General features: G+C 40.7%; 1 protein-coding gene across 2 annotated transcripts in view; it reads right to left on the minus strand.

The window, feature by feature from the left end:
• PTGIS (prostaglandin I2 synthase) overlaps positions 1–15,868 on the minus strand; it is an 844,398-nt gene that overhangs the window by 578,674 nt on the left and 249,856 nt on the right. The window lies entirely within an intron of this gene.

Genomic DNA, 15,868 nt, shown 5'->3' on the forward strand with positions numbered 1-15,868 from the left:
ATATCTATCCAGATGTTAGCAGACGCCCTTGGTCATTTCTCAACGGAACTGTCTGGAAGCCCCGACTCGGATGTCTTCTTAATAGATCCATGGCTACGAACCAATATTGATGTAGCGGTACCGGTTGTTTCCCGCTCCTCAAAGAGGTCGGCCCCAGATGCTCCATGGTTTAACGATTCCCTCAGATCTAGCAACCCCGTTCGCGTAAAAGGAAAAAGTTAAAAACTTAGGAATTGTCATAGACAAGACACTCTCCATGCTCTTTCAGATCCAAAATCTAACTGGCGCTTGCTTTGGCATACTCCGTATGTTAAAGAAATTCCTGCCATTGTTACCACTTGAGAGCAGAAAGATCATGGTGCAGGCTTTGGCGACATCAACGCTTAACTATGTCAACAGGTTGTACCTCAGTCTTCCTAAAGCCCTTATCCAGCACCTAAAGTGATACAAAAGGCGGTGAACAGAGACATCCTGAGATCTAAACCTTGATCTAGTATAACCCTTATTCTTAAGTCTCTACATTGGCTTCGCATGAAGGAATGGATTGGACATCTAGACCCCTAAGATCTTCTAACGCCAACTTGACCGTCATGCCTAAAAAATGCCGTGCCCGCACTAGAGGCAGATCCTTCGGCTTTCTATGTGCAAAATTGTGGAATAGCCTCCCTGAGTCTCTGAGAGCTACTCTCCTTCAGGAAGAACCTAAAAACCTAGCTTTTTAATAACTAATAGGTCTTTTCCACACGTCTTCCTTCCGTTGTCTTGCGCCAAGCTACTCTAGTCTGAGTAGCTGCGCGCTATATCAAATACACTGTTTCATTTGATTTCAAACACAGCCAGCCCGACCAATATCCCACCTTTGAGCATTGTCAATGTTGTTTCTCTTCAGCTGCCTCATTTTGTGCAGAGCAGTTTCAGAGAAAATGAAACAAGTTGCAGCAGCATGATGATGTAAACCTGCATGCATGTATCAAGCCCTTTGAAGTGAGCATCAAAACAACTTGCAAGGAGATTGTTTAGGTGAGAGGAAGTGCAAGAAACAGGTTGGTCTATATATGTGTATGCGTGTGTGGATAGAAAAGTGTGTGCATGTGTGTGTTTGTTTGCAATGGCAGGGAGGCAATCAAGTTTATGTGATGGGTAAGGCAGGCATGTCTGCAGAATCTATCTAAATGGGAGGCACAGGAATATTTGAAGCTGGTGAACTGTCAGAATATCTTTGATGAGATTTGAAGGAGATGGGGCCAGGTGCCAAGTATTGGTATATTTGTGTGGGTAGCCAGAAGCTAGCTAAATGGGTTTAGTGGTGAATAAAGCATGGGTTACCAGATGGAACTATGCCAGTGGGAACCAATGTTTCCAATCATGGGCTTTTGGGTCGGAAACCACTGCATCACTGCAGTTGTAGTATTGGTAGACATCAATCAAGACAAGTTAACGATCACACCTGCTAAATAAAGCCCATGGTTCTATGGAGATTGCTCTCAAAATTATATTCTGTACTGCAAAATTATCTACATCCCCCTGTTAGAAATTGGGTTGTAGGTTTACTACGGTATGGTCCTAAGTCAGGCCACAATCACATTCCTTGTCAGGGTAAGAAGCAGGCAACCCCTATATTAACCTGTGTTTACCCTCTGATAGCTTGGCACAAAGCAGTCAAACTTCACTTAGAGGAAATGTGTAAACTATTTGTGCAACACTTCAAAAATTAAAACAGTGAAAATACCACAACAAAAATAGTTCCACATCAGGTAAGAAAAATAAAGCATAGTTTTATAAAGAGAACAAGACCCAAATGACAAAAATCCAATAGGTAGAAATTGAGGTATTTAAAATGTAAAATAGCACTTAGAAACAATAAGCAATTACTTGGGATAGCTGATTGAGATTCACTGACACAATATTGAAACCATAAATATGATGATATCAAAATATTGTGTCAAAAATAACGATCACAAAAATATTGTTTGTCTATACATATAATGGTAAGTACAAAAAATTTGAGAAAAAAATCATATAGTTTTACACTAATATCAAAATATATATATAAAAATATTGTTTTTATTCTCTAAAACTTAAATATTTCAACATAACAACATTAATGTAATGTAAATTAACTATGTTTGAATAATATTTAAAAATATAAATATTTACTAATTTAAACACACACACATATCAAAGTGTGTATGTTTATATACACATTTCTATTGTAAAACCATTTAAAAAAACATTCATTTTATTATGATCTAATTTTATAATTGTTTTTAAATTTACCAATATAACAAACAAATATATATATATATGTATATACACACATATATATATATATATATATATATATATATATATATATATATATATATATATATATATATATATATATATATATATATATATATATATATATATATATATATATATATATATGAAAAAAAGAAACGCTTCTTCTTAGCGAAAACATCTCTAAATATGTGGACCATTTTCTCCGAGACTTTGTAACAACACTACCTAGTTACATCAGAGATACTAAGGATTTTTTGTGCCAGATTGAGAACATTGTTTGGGAATCTGATTTCATGTTTGTTGTTTTAGATGTACACTCACTGTACACGATAATCAATCACCAACACGGCTTAGAGGCATGTGATCACTATCTTAGCCAGAGACTATTATGTTATCGTAAACACTCTAAAATGATAATGCAAATGATGCAATTTTGTCTGAACAATAATATTTTTTCCTTCAATGGCACCCTCTACAGGCAAATCACTGGTACTGCTATGGGGTCTTCTTTTGCCCCAAGTTTTGCGAATTTGTTTATGGGGTTCTGGGAACAGGAAATCCGCAGTAGTGCCACCTTAGCGGGGGACTTTGAGAAGGTCATCGTGTGGCTTCGCTACATCGATGACCTTTTCATCATATGGAAAGGATCCAAAACTGATGCAGAAAACTTTATCACCAAGTTAAACTGCAATAAGTATAACATCCTCCTGTCAGGCAATATCAGTAATGTCCAAACTGAATTCTTGGATGTACAATTGGAAATTAAAAACCATAAGATCTGTACTTCCTTGTACCGCAAAGCAACTGCTGGCAACAGTGTTCTCCACGCCCACAGTAGCCACCCCGAGGCACTCAAATGGAGTATTCCCTACGGGGAGCTGCTGAGGGCAAAGAGAAACTGCAATACAACGGAGGCATACCTGTAAGAGCAGGACAACATAGTGAACAGATTTGAAAATAGAGGGTATCCCAATTGGGTCCTCAAAAAAGCCAAAGAGAGAGCTAATGACATAGAGAGATCACGCACTCTTGAGCAACAACCTATTACAGACACCAGTGTGACTGATGAGTCCACTAGACTCATACTCACTTTCAACTCTGAAACAGATAGAGTCAAAAAGATTCTCGCAAAAAATTGGGGGATTCTTAAAACCGACAGTGTCCTAGGTAAAAGTATACCAGATCGGCCTATGATCACTTACAAGAGGAACAGAAACATAAGAGACTTAGTAGTTAGAAATGACATCACTCTATACCCCAAGATCTCTGAACATGGGCTTGAAGGTTTTTACCCCTGTGGCCACTGTAAGGCCTGTAAACATAGTAAGTACAGGGGCTCTGTGGAATATCGGGGCATAACCAAAAAATTGACTCAGTTCCTCACATGTAGCACCACTTTTGTGATCTATGCCATCGAATGTACCTGTAAATTATGGTACATTGGCAGTACTAGTTGTGCTGCCAAAAAGAGGATACTTGAACATCAGAGGGCCATTGCCAATCACGATCCCAAATATCCTGTTGCACGCCACTTTGAGGAACAACATTTTTCCAATATTGCAGATTTTAATTTCTTCATATTGGAACATGTTCCTAGAAACCCGAGGGGTGGTGACAGGGTATTGAGCCTCAGACAACGTGAATCCAGACTCATAATAGAGTTCCAGACGAAAGCCCCGGGAGGGCTCAATTTGGATGAGGAATTGGCAAGCCATCTGAGAGAGTAGTTACTTGACTTTTTACTCACTGTTGTTTACTCACTGTTGATTGTTGTGCTTCATTCTCTCCGAGCTGTTAACCATATCTCAAGCCATGACTCTTCTTCTGTCTATGATACAGTATATTATTTTATAGTGAATTTTACATATATTTGTTTATGTTGTTTTGTTCCACAGGAGAAAAGGTTGGGCCAATCACTGAATTCACCAGCACAGGCTCAGTTATCCTTTGCACTCCAGGAATCACTGTTTTCACTCTGGGACTCACGATCTGCTGCAATATCACTCTCCGGGTAGTCAGCGCCAATTCTCGGGTTTTTTCCATCATGCATAAGTAAGAAATTCAGTTTACTTACCTGGCCACGCCTTACTACAGACATTGATTCCTGGCTATCTTATGTCAGCATTTAGCCATTTGAACCAGATACATCTGATTATTGTTTGTCAACCATATGTAGGTTGAAGTTCTCACCTGGATCAGTCTTCCCCGTCATTGCTGATCATATTTTCGTGTATTTCACTGTGATTGCTTAGGGTTCCACTGAGGTCCCGCCTTTGTCTATGACAGAGTCAAACGTAGGTTATTTGACTTCCCGACCGATTGACATACTATCGGATCTATATTTGATCAGGATACCGAGTGATCCACGAAAAATCATATTGACATATCACTTTGACTTTGTGGGATATACAGCTGAACATTGTTTTAAGCTAGACAGTAACTTATGTCTAATATTCGTTAACGGATAACCTTGGTGAGCGCACAGCGTAGGTCTATGAACCAGCCAGTATATAATACCCAACAATGAATTTTAAGTTGACGTTATGTATTATACATTTATCGTACTGTACAGTTATTTCCTTTTGTACATATGAAGTCTGTAGAGAGCGTGAACGATGTTGATTGTACCATTCCAACATGTCTGGCAGTTTTTTACATAATTTTGTGTACTAGTCCTACGCTTATGTTGCTGGTAATTGACCACGCTGATACTTTTGTTTAAATACCGGAGTCACTTGTGTTGTGTTACACGTTAACAAGGCTTCTATGCTGAAACGCGTTGTGTAATAAACTGCCTATATTACACTCTGGATTCTTTTGTCTGATTACCTGAGAGCGCAAAACGAACTTGGTTTTTCGTGGATATATATATATATATTATATATATATATATATATATATATATATATATATATATATATATATATATATATATATATGTACATATATATATATATATATACACAATACCATTCCAAACTTTCTTTGCAAAGAAGGTGCCAACTCCGTGAATATATCCAAAGTAAGATTACTTCATTCCGATTTACAGCGTTTCGGTGGTATCCAACCACCTTGCACACTACATCTGGTTTACACCAAATCCACTTCTATGTACTTGCAAGTTTGACAGGTTACAACTGGTTTTGATGTTGTCATGACAACCATATCATGTCACTTCAAACAATATTGAAGAGTTATGTCTGTGGATTACATCGCTGGGTGGAGGCTTCTGCGTGATGCATAAACATATGATACAAAGCTAGAATAAATGTTACTTCATATTTACCACCTCCGTGATGTACATATTATGTATGCCATGAAACTTATTTACAAAAATAATAGTGAAATAAATTAAATTAAAATACATCATTCATTGATGATGTTTTCCCTTTTGCACCTCTCTCCCTTCTCTTTCCCTTTCACTCACCCTCCCCCTTTTCTTTTTTTTTTCCTTTCCCCCCCCCAAAATTGAAAAGTTATAAAAGCATTTCTCATTGGTATATTTTTTACCCCTTATTGGGGTTTACTTTTCCATTTGCAATGTTTCCGATCATTTCTTATCTATTTTTTGTTGCATTCTTCTTTGCTATTGTACTCATGTGTTACATTGTTTTAATCTAATTGATAGAGCAAGAATTCGCATGTGACGCGACTTGCTTATATCAAGAACCTCGAATAACATTAATGAAATTAACTCAACATGTTTGTCTTTCTAATGTTGCATTTTACACTACTCGGGGTGTACCAATGATGCTTGCCTGTTTGTTTACTTATTCTTAATGAAGCTTGCAAATAACATGGTTGCTGCTTTGCGGGAATCTAGTCTGCGCATGCGTCGGTCATACCCACGTGATGTGACGCACTCGCAGTTCTGGAGGGAATTTTTTCGCTCATGCGCAGTATTGCTAAGATGGCCGCTTTGTTTCTCACATGCTCCGTGCTTGCACTGCTGCTTTGGCAAAGCCGTTTTTTCTGCTTAACTCCTAACGCTATAGTTATTATAAAGTAAGGAATATAGTATAGCCTTTCACGGTATACAGTGTATTCATTTTATTCTGTGTCTCTAATTTGTTTTCGCTTACTTTTCATGTACCATCCTCGGGGGGGGGTCTGGGAAGCACCGCTACTCCATCTTGAAGTCAGGGTAGAACCAGTCATGTGACGGGGAAAGAGAAAGTCACGCAGCAGTGGAACCCAGCCAGCTGGCAGCTAAAGCAAAGATGTCCATGGAAACCTGCTCCCTGACCTAGCTGAAGAAAACGAACAGTTACCTGAAGTTGCAACAATTGTATATTGCTGTATGAGTACACTATTGTTTGCTAGAACCTCTATTGTCATGGGAACTGGAATGTAAGGGGTGGGTTTGAAAATGAATATTAAGTCTGAGAAAGTCCAAATTCGAGGAGGTACCATGACCTAACCTCCTCACTTGCCCAATCAGAAATTAGGGAACCTATCACTTGCAACATTTGTGGGTGGTACATTGTGCCAAAAACAGTATAATTTGCCCAGGTTTAGCTAGAGAAATTGTCCGACTTGTCCGAATAGCTGACCTGTCACTGACCCAACGAACTCTACAGGTGATTGATACAGAGAGCTGCGGAGCACTCTGTCCGTAATTGTCCCAGGCTCAGTCAGAGTTTCGGAAAACCCTTAAGTGCTGGCGAAGCACTTTGCTGGGAGGTTCGAGAACCCAATCGGGGTTATTGGCAGATTCCATGCAGAGAGGGGGTAGCGCAGGCGTTGCATCCAAAGCTGCAGGTGTTGGTCGTGCCCTTTGGTGAGCCCAGTCCTGATCCAAATACTGAGGTTATCCTGGCCTGACTGTCCATGAGCTGTACCTGCTCGCCTACTGGCAACCTAAGTCCTTGAGGGTCCCTTCCCGCCTTTTCCAACCGACCCTTGGCCAGGGTTGGTTTTCATTCTGTCCTAGGTAAATATAAATTGTGTGGGTGACAGTCTATCTAAGTTTCATTTTCCCTTTCTGAATAAAGCAAAGTTACCAATTTGTCTTTACCCTGTTTCTCCCTATCAAATAAGTCTCTTGTATATCTTATGCTTTAGCATGTTCCATTCTCTGCCTACCTTTAGTCAAATTCAGAATCTCGTATGCATATATAGTTTGTCCTACTCTTACCCTCCCTTTAGAAATTAAGCACATCTGGATAAGTAGATTGCATAAGTTTAGTTTCCCATAGGCTGTTAGTGATAACTGAAAGTCTGTTCTAAAAAGTATGTTCCCTTTTCTTACCCGCCTTTAGTGAAGTTTAAAAATTCTGTTGATCTATATTTAGTGTGTTCCTTATTTTTCCCCTTCCCTTTTATTTCTAAATTTTCAAATGTTTCTTACCTTAATTCATTGTTATACTATTTTCTTAATCTTAGTGATAGATAGTTTGATTTGTGTTAACCTGTGGCTCATTGAACTCGATGAAAACGATAACTAGATAAAGGTTTTTGAAACTTCTTGCGTTTGTGGTTATTATAAGAGTATACAATTTAAGGTATATGTATTTTGTGCTATCTACTTCTCTCCGCAGCTAGCTCCTCCACCCATTGTGGTCTTAGGTACCTGAACGAGGATTGGCAAGTCAGGTACACGGTAGTAAATAGAAGGGAACCAAACTGCTGATAGTAGTGTGTAGGTTACCTGATTAAAATATCACGGAGAAAAACTTGTTTCTTAGGCCCGAGTGTGCATAACTGGTAACCATACTGGTCGGGTGACCTGCGCGCTCTATCAGTAGTTTTCTGGTAGGCAGTAGGATGGTTAGGACTAGTTGAGACAGGTAGATAGGATAATTGTGAATAAACCGTGAAAAATTTAAAAAAATGTGCTGCTAAAAATATTTTTTCTTTAAGATCGATCTTCTGTAAAAATATTGCCTTGAAATGTTATGAAATGTTTAAAATGTTTTTATGAAAGGCTGCTATATGATGTTTTTGTATTAACCATTTATTGATTGTTATATGTTGTCTGGAAAATCCCCGGGGGCCGAATAGCGGGTGGTGAGGAGAATCCACTTGCAGTGAGGTCACTGGCTTGAGGAAAATTAGTGCATGGTTAGGTAGAACTGGAAGCGCTAATTAGGGTTTTCTGAATGAGCAGTTGAATAAATGGTAGCAACGAGTCCGCTATTGAAACTTCAGTTGTGATATTACCTAGTAAGGGTCACACGAGGAAGGAGTAGTAGGTTCATCGGAGCTTGAATGATAGCAAAGGAGTTCGCTAGTGAAACTTTGGACTTAGTAAATATCCCGGAAAGAGTGGATGAGTCAAAGGAGTAGCAGGTTCTCTAAAGCTTATGTGAAGAGTAGGCAGGAAGGTCTATCCGTAGTGTATGAAAAGTAAACAGAAGAGGTTTACTTGTAGTGAAACTACTCTTGCTGTCTAGACACTCAAGTACAGTGGCGAATGTTATATGTTGTAAACTAAAATAGAGCACTTGCACTTTAAGAAAGAAATCAAGTTTCCGTTACCTTGTGAAGGAGGGAGTCAGTTGCGGAGCTGCGCTGACGTCACTCTGTGCCGTGCTGGTATTGGTCGAAGCAGTGGGTGTGTAACAGAGCTGGAATTGTAAAGGAGGGGTGAGAGCCGGAGCGTGAGACCGCATCTCACGAAAGGGCCGCGCACCCATTGGTTGAAGTTGTTTGCAATCTCTGTATTGATTGGTTATTGAAACTTACAAGGCGCGCTAGCATTGGAAGAACGTTTGTAAACAAAAGTACGTATTTTAATCCGAGCCAGATTTATGAGGTATATGTGGCATTCCTTTAATCCAGAAACTCGACCTGATCCAAGGTATTTAGGATTTGCAAGAGATCAGTGGAAGGGTCCTAAGATAAGCGGAATGTACGGGAGCAAGAGAAAAATGACTCTCGTAGACAAAATGAAGAATTATTTCAAGAAAGACAAGCCCATAAAAACTAGAGAAGGAGTTATTATTCCACCACCTAATACTCCCGCATCCTTTATGATGTTTGACAAAGGGTATCATACCTGTGTATGGTTGGAAAATTGGGTGGAATATACTAAGGAGGATGGAGTTTTAGCCTTTCCATTAGATGGTACCTTTAATGGCAGAATTTTGTTTAATTTGAGAACCCGAATGAATGATTTACACCCCAGACCAAGACTGACGCAATATGAGGCCCTGGAAGAATGGGAGATTAAGGCCTTTGAGAGAGACAGACCCAGAATGGATGAAGGGTTAGCGAAACTTTATCCGAAAAATCAGAGAGAAACTAAAGAGAAAAAGATGAAGCAGTGGAGACAGAATATGATGGTAGAAGGACTATTCCCAGTACGAGGTGTAGATGAACCCATGGGAGGGAAAAGGACAGAGAAAACCCGACACTTAATGACTGCAGGGGATTCGGAAGATGAATATTTGGTGGATTTATTAATGAAAAATCCACCTCCATATGATGAGGAGTCTAGGTCCTTGAGTTCATAAAATCCATTTATTAGGCCACACAGTGATAGGAGGGCCAGTGCGACTGACACAGCAGGTTCAGGTTATAGGCCCAATAACAAAGAAGGATTTTGCATGCCCGATACAACTGTACCATGTTATAGACCGTCCTGTGGGGAGGGACCGAGTACGACCATTCCAACTGCCCCGAATCTTTACCCACCTTCAATTCCCCAAATAGTGCATGAAACTTCTACGGAAATGGTTCTATAGGACCGAGAAAAAGAGGCCTTAATTAAACAGAGAACTGAATTGATACAGAAAATATCCCAGTTAAATTCAAATCCTGAAGCCCTGACAATTCCAGTAACTATTGGCCCAGTTGTTCCGCTTTATGGGGATAGACAAGCTAGCCCAAAGACTCCATTTATTACTCCAGCTGTAGTGCCGCCAAGAAAAGAGCCCCTAATTGTTGATGACCAAACCAGTGAATGTGAGTCTGTAATTTCCTTAATGGACTTGCCCATATGAGAACCAGAAGCTAGCACACCAAGAAAGACCACTCAGATTAGTGCACGAGACGTCCTGATAGAAACAGCTTCAGGTACTCGAAGTGCCACGGTAGTGACTCCAGAAGAAATAGATCGATGGATTCGAGAATTAGAGAAGGGAACTCCTCAGCCAAAACCATTAGATATTTACAAATTAAGAATAGAATTGGAAGAACTGATGGCTTGGAACGTGGGACTAGACAGGCTAAACACTTTTAATGAAGAAGAGCTGTTATTCATATGCAAGAGCATTACGAGAAATACCAGAGCATTCCATGAGAGACTAATGGACACTGCAGCTAATATGGGAATAAATGTCAGCCGATCTAAGGTATTACAGAAACCATACAGAGCAGAATTTTCAGACAAGGATTTGGAAAACATGAATGTGTCAGGGAGAAAGGTACAGATAAGAGAGTTGTTGCACCTGTTACAGAAATGGGGAGTTCTAGATAGATGGAAAGCAAGGTGGGCAAAGAAGAAAGAAGACAATAGGTCCCGACATGCGTCCACTGAATATGTCTTGAAAGAAACAGATAAAGTTGAACCATTGCATCCCATGAGAGAAGTGCCAGGTGGAAAATATGTACATGTTCCCTGGTCCCGACAGTATATTGTGTCATTTACAAATGATTTCCCAAAATTACGATAAAAACCTGTAGAGTGGTACAGGCAGGTTGAGAGATTTAGAAAAGTTCAAAAATGTCTCCTAAAGGACATAGATGGGTTCTTCGACATTGTAGTTCCTGTAGATTTGTGGACAGAATGTAAAATTGCGGTTGATTGGCCAAGTGAGGAGTAGGCTAGGGACCCAAGAACAGGAGCCCCCTCAGCGGAGGTGATGAGGAAATATGACCAGGTCATACTGTACTTAAAAGGAAAGGTTCCGCTAAAGAAACTGACTGGACCCGTATAGATAGAACTGTCCAAAATCGTGATGAAACTGTACATTCATATTATGAACGACTGTTACAGGTGTTCAAAACGTACAGTGGAATCGATAACATAGAGAGTAAGGATATGACCCACTTTATCTATCGATTCGTGGTAGGGTTGAGACCTGAAATTTCACAGTGGATTAAAGACAATAAAATCTGTTGGCAGTCAAAACCTATGGATGAGGTCCTGAAATACGCCAAATATTGCGAAGATGAAATGGAAAATAAAAGAAAAGCATTAAAAGAAAAAGTAATGTGGGCACAAGTGAAACTGGCGGAGCAACAGGAAAAGCAGTTAAGTAAAATGAATAATAATCCCCAGAATCAAAGCCCTGGGGGTGGAGGGAAGCCCAGAGTTAAAATGAGCCGAGAGGAAGCCAAAAAGAAGTTCCCCTGTCACGGGTGCAGTCAGATAGGGCACTGGGGAGACGAGTGTTCAATGTTGCTGAATGGTAACATGCCCAATAATGATTTGAATCCACAGGTGCAGAAAGAGGGGCCACGAAAAACTCAGCAACAGGTAAAGCAGCCGCAGCTGCCTCGCGCACCTAGGCCAAACTATAAGAATAGAGTACAACAGAGTGAGGAAGTCGAAGTATGGGAAGGAAGGGAGGATAGAAATGCGGCAACTTCGCAATTCCTGTTGAATGATACATTTCTCTGTGATGAACCTTATTGACGGGGCCTGAGAGGGGAGGACGAGGAGTGCGTGCTAGGCACCTCCTTGCCGGTAGACCAGACAGGGCCATACATTGAAGGAAAGGTTGAAGGGAATGTCGTCACCTTTCTGTTGGACACTGGTGCTACCCGTTCTACTGTGAGAACAGCAGATCTCCCAAACCTACCCCTCTCAGGAGAAGCAATCCAAGTAGTGGGAGTTTCTAATCAGATAATTAGTACCCCAGTAACTGAGCCCATGGAAATCAAGATAGGGAATTTCAAAGAGATGCACAGATTTTTCGTCTGTGACTCCAGTCCAGTGAACCTGTTAGGACGCGATTTGTTGTGCAAAATGAATTGCACCATCTTTTGCACACCAATTGGCGTTGAAATTCAGACCCCAGATGACGATGGAATTTACAAACTAATGTTAATAAGGCCAGACACAGAAATTCAAAGACTGACAATACAAGACTTACCTGAAGAACTCCAGCAAACAGTAAAACCTGAGGTGTGGGATTTTACTGGTAAAGATGTAGGATTAATGGCAAATGTTGGCCCAATCAAAATAGCCATAAGAGAAGATGCAGTCTATCCAAATACCAAACCGTACAAAATGAGTGCAGAAGTAAAGGCAGGGGTTGCCATTGAAGTAAAAAGGTTACTGGAAGCAAACATTATACAGGAAGCGATGAGCAGTCCTTGTAATTCACCTATAATTGGAATCAAGAAACCAAGTGGTAAGTACAGGGTAGTGCAGGGCCTGCGCAAGGTAAACAAAATTGTGGTTCCTTGCTGTTCTATTGTACCAAATCCTGCTGTGATCTTGTACCAAATTCCTTGGAATGCTGAATGGTTCACAGTCATTGACTTGTGTCACGCATTCTTTTCAATTCCATTGCATCCAGACAGCAAATTTCTTTTTTCATTTTAATTCGACAGTCATGTCTATGTCTGGAATCGTGTCCCTCAAGGGTATGTTGCGTGCTTATCTAGGATCCTGATCGATACTGTGACCTTATGCCCCTATTCGGTTATAAATCCATTTATTCCCTATATTGGCATAACCGTTCAAGTGCAATATTCAGAAACTCATCTCTGGCCTCACACGAACAGAGCCACATTTCAGAATCGTTTTCTCTGCCACTTCCTTTGCAACCAAGTAGTGCAATGACATAGCAGAAGTCACTATCTGAGATTCCTAGATTAACACTCCGAGTTCTTCAACAAGATAAAAACTCAGCAAACCTGGAAATCCCCCTTGCTGTGTTTTGATTAGTAATAGAACTCTAATGAGCAACTGATAAGCGATCACTTCCTAAGTGACATCTTTATTGACGTCTTATGTCCAGCAAACTTATGTCAAACATGGCACCTTTCAGGTATAAATACTACCAACGTTGCCTTAAGCAATTGCTGCTGTCTGCCCGTTGTATGCTGTTATTCGCTGCAAGCTGCTGATACCATTATCGCTGCTAAAGCGCGAACGATGGTGTGGTGAACCTAGGAGCTGAACAGCCGTCCCCTGCAAGAGCCCAGCAGATGCAAGCTGCCCGCGGACGCTGTCCCCCCTCCTCCTCCTTGACGCGCTGAAGAAGAGACGCTGCCTTTCTCCTGCCGAGAAATCCAGCTCCAGCGTTTCTGGTCTACCCTTGCGGGTGACTGGAATACCGAGTTTCCCTGAAGGAGATACCAGACCTCCATCATTCTATTCAGAGGTACGGTGTTGACTAAACCCTTAGTGAGAATTCTTGAAGCAAACCTTGGCAAAACCAACTTAAACTAAAGCTACTTACTTACTCCCCTCCCACGTATTAGGCTTAGATCAGGTACACTGGGGTAGGCGTAGTTAGAAGCACCAGTTGAGTATTTTAGCCTAATGTATATATGACTGTATATATGTTTTATTACTTTTAAACCATTGTATGGCTAAGAAACCATATCAATGCTTTTACAGTATTATCTCGCAATACTTATCTTACTGTACGTACTTTTTATAATAACAAGTCTTGCAATTGTGGCAATTCATTTCTCTTGTACGAGAAGAAAGACTGTTCAATAAATGTTAACCCTTTATTGACAAACGCCCGTCTCTCTATTCTCTACATATTGTGAAAGTAATCTGCACTAACCTGACTGAGTAAAATAACTGTCTATTGTTTCACACGACCCTAGAGATTGACTCTTGATCTGAGGAGCAAAGTTGTCATGTTGCACGGTTGTTGGAAAACTGAATCCCTTCTTGTCTGTGCCAGGGAAGCTGATCACTTCCTATTTCAGTCAAGAAAGTTTCCAGTGACCTCTGAGCTAGTTGGTAACAAACCCAATTAAGTTTAGCATAGTCAGTGGAGGCCTGGAAGATCCGCACTTCTACGTCGATACTACTGTTTATGTTATTCCAATGCGCAGGGCCTATCGGGAAAATAGGAACTACACTACATGGCGCCCAAACGTTTGGTAAGGCGATAAACTAACGCAAGACGTTAGAGTAACTCAGTCGTGCATTTTTCACACAGACCCCTTTCTCTCGTATATACTCCAATAGACGTCTGGAGTGGGTGAAAGGTTAAAATCCGCCAGACCTTAGTAGGAAGAGATTCCTATGTAAAGCTCTGGTTTATTCAACGTTGAAGGATACAGTGTTCCAAAATATTGTGCACCTAATCTTTGTCTCCTTGGAGACCTACTCTGCAAAACCTGCATTTATAAAATGTCAGTGTTAAACAACGGAACTGATGCCGCAGCAGATGCGACTCAGCAGGGTCCCGACGGGACTACTGAACCGGGTGCAATAATCATCCCGGCACATTTGAGAAAATCTATAACGTTAAAACTTATAGAAAATGGACTGACCACACAAGGCGGCACAGTCGTCTCCGTGATAGAGGCACACGAATATCGGCAGACAGAGGTATTCTATTCATGGATAAAATTTCCAGCGGCAAACGCTGCAACACACGAGTTCCACTCCTATACAGTAGAGGATCCACCGGAAGAGTATGCTCCTTTCGAGGAGACTGAAATCCCATTAAAATACCAAGAACACTTACTTTGGTTTAAAGGCGCCCTAAAACATAATGATCATATTACCAGGCTCGGGCCACTAGGTAGACCAGGAGCAACGTGGCCGGTTCTAGCCAGCTACACACCACATCCGGACATTGAAAAAATGTCAAAAGAAGAGCTGTTAGTACAGCTAAAAACACTTATAAAAATACATAGGCAATTAGTCCAATATGTAATGCGGACTGCAACAGTCCAGCCAGCTGTTAATGTACCACAGCTGACCCCTCACCAGGGGAACACTAATAAAATCACACCACAGAACATACAGTCATGTCTTGGTAAAACACCCGTAAAACGGGAACAAATTCCTTTCTGGTTAGCGCAGAAAATTACTCAAATAGAGGCAGTATTTCCGAATACTACCCCTATTGAGAAACACAGGATACTGACCATCTGCCTTCCTATGGGGCTCGCACCATACGTGGAGGACTGTGACACTTGGGGTACAGTCTTTGCTTCCATTTACACAAAAACACACAGTGTTCCGTCTATGGCGGTAATACCAGAAGTGCTAAAACAGATTCAAAATGAATACGGTCCAGAGCCTGCTTTAAATCTTGGTATGAAATTACTGAAAGACTTCAAGCAGGTCTCGGCTATATTATTAGCCAACATAAAGGGAGAAGCAGCATATGTGGCGATCCGCCAGAAGTTGAGGGAAACAGATATAACAGATCAGCCAATTGAGCTTGCCAGAATCATAGAGAAATGCTATGAAGAATTAGGTAGAGACAGCTTGGGTGGAAAACCAGTAAAACCCCAACTGCTCGAAAATCCTGAAAAATTATTTATTAAAAATAATTCAAACACTCCTAAAAAGAGCTGGGATGGAAATAAACAATCCACTCCCAAGGAAAAAGTTTTCCAGTCCAGAGGAAGGTCTCCTCGACGGAGGGAAAGAACTCCGACTCGAGAACACCAGTCTCCCCAGAGGGAGCCCTGTGAGAAAAGA

The sequence above is a fragment of the Lissotriton vulgaris genome, chromosome 7, assembly GCF_964263255.1.
Source record: "Lissotriton vulgaris chromosome 7, aLisVul1.2, whole genome shotgun sequence".
Taxonomy (NCBI): domain Eukaryota; kingdom Metazoa; phylum Chordata; class Amphibia; order Caudata; family Salamandridae; genus Lissotriton; species Lissotriton vulgaris.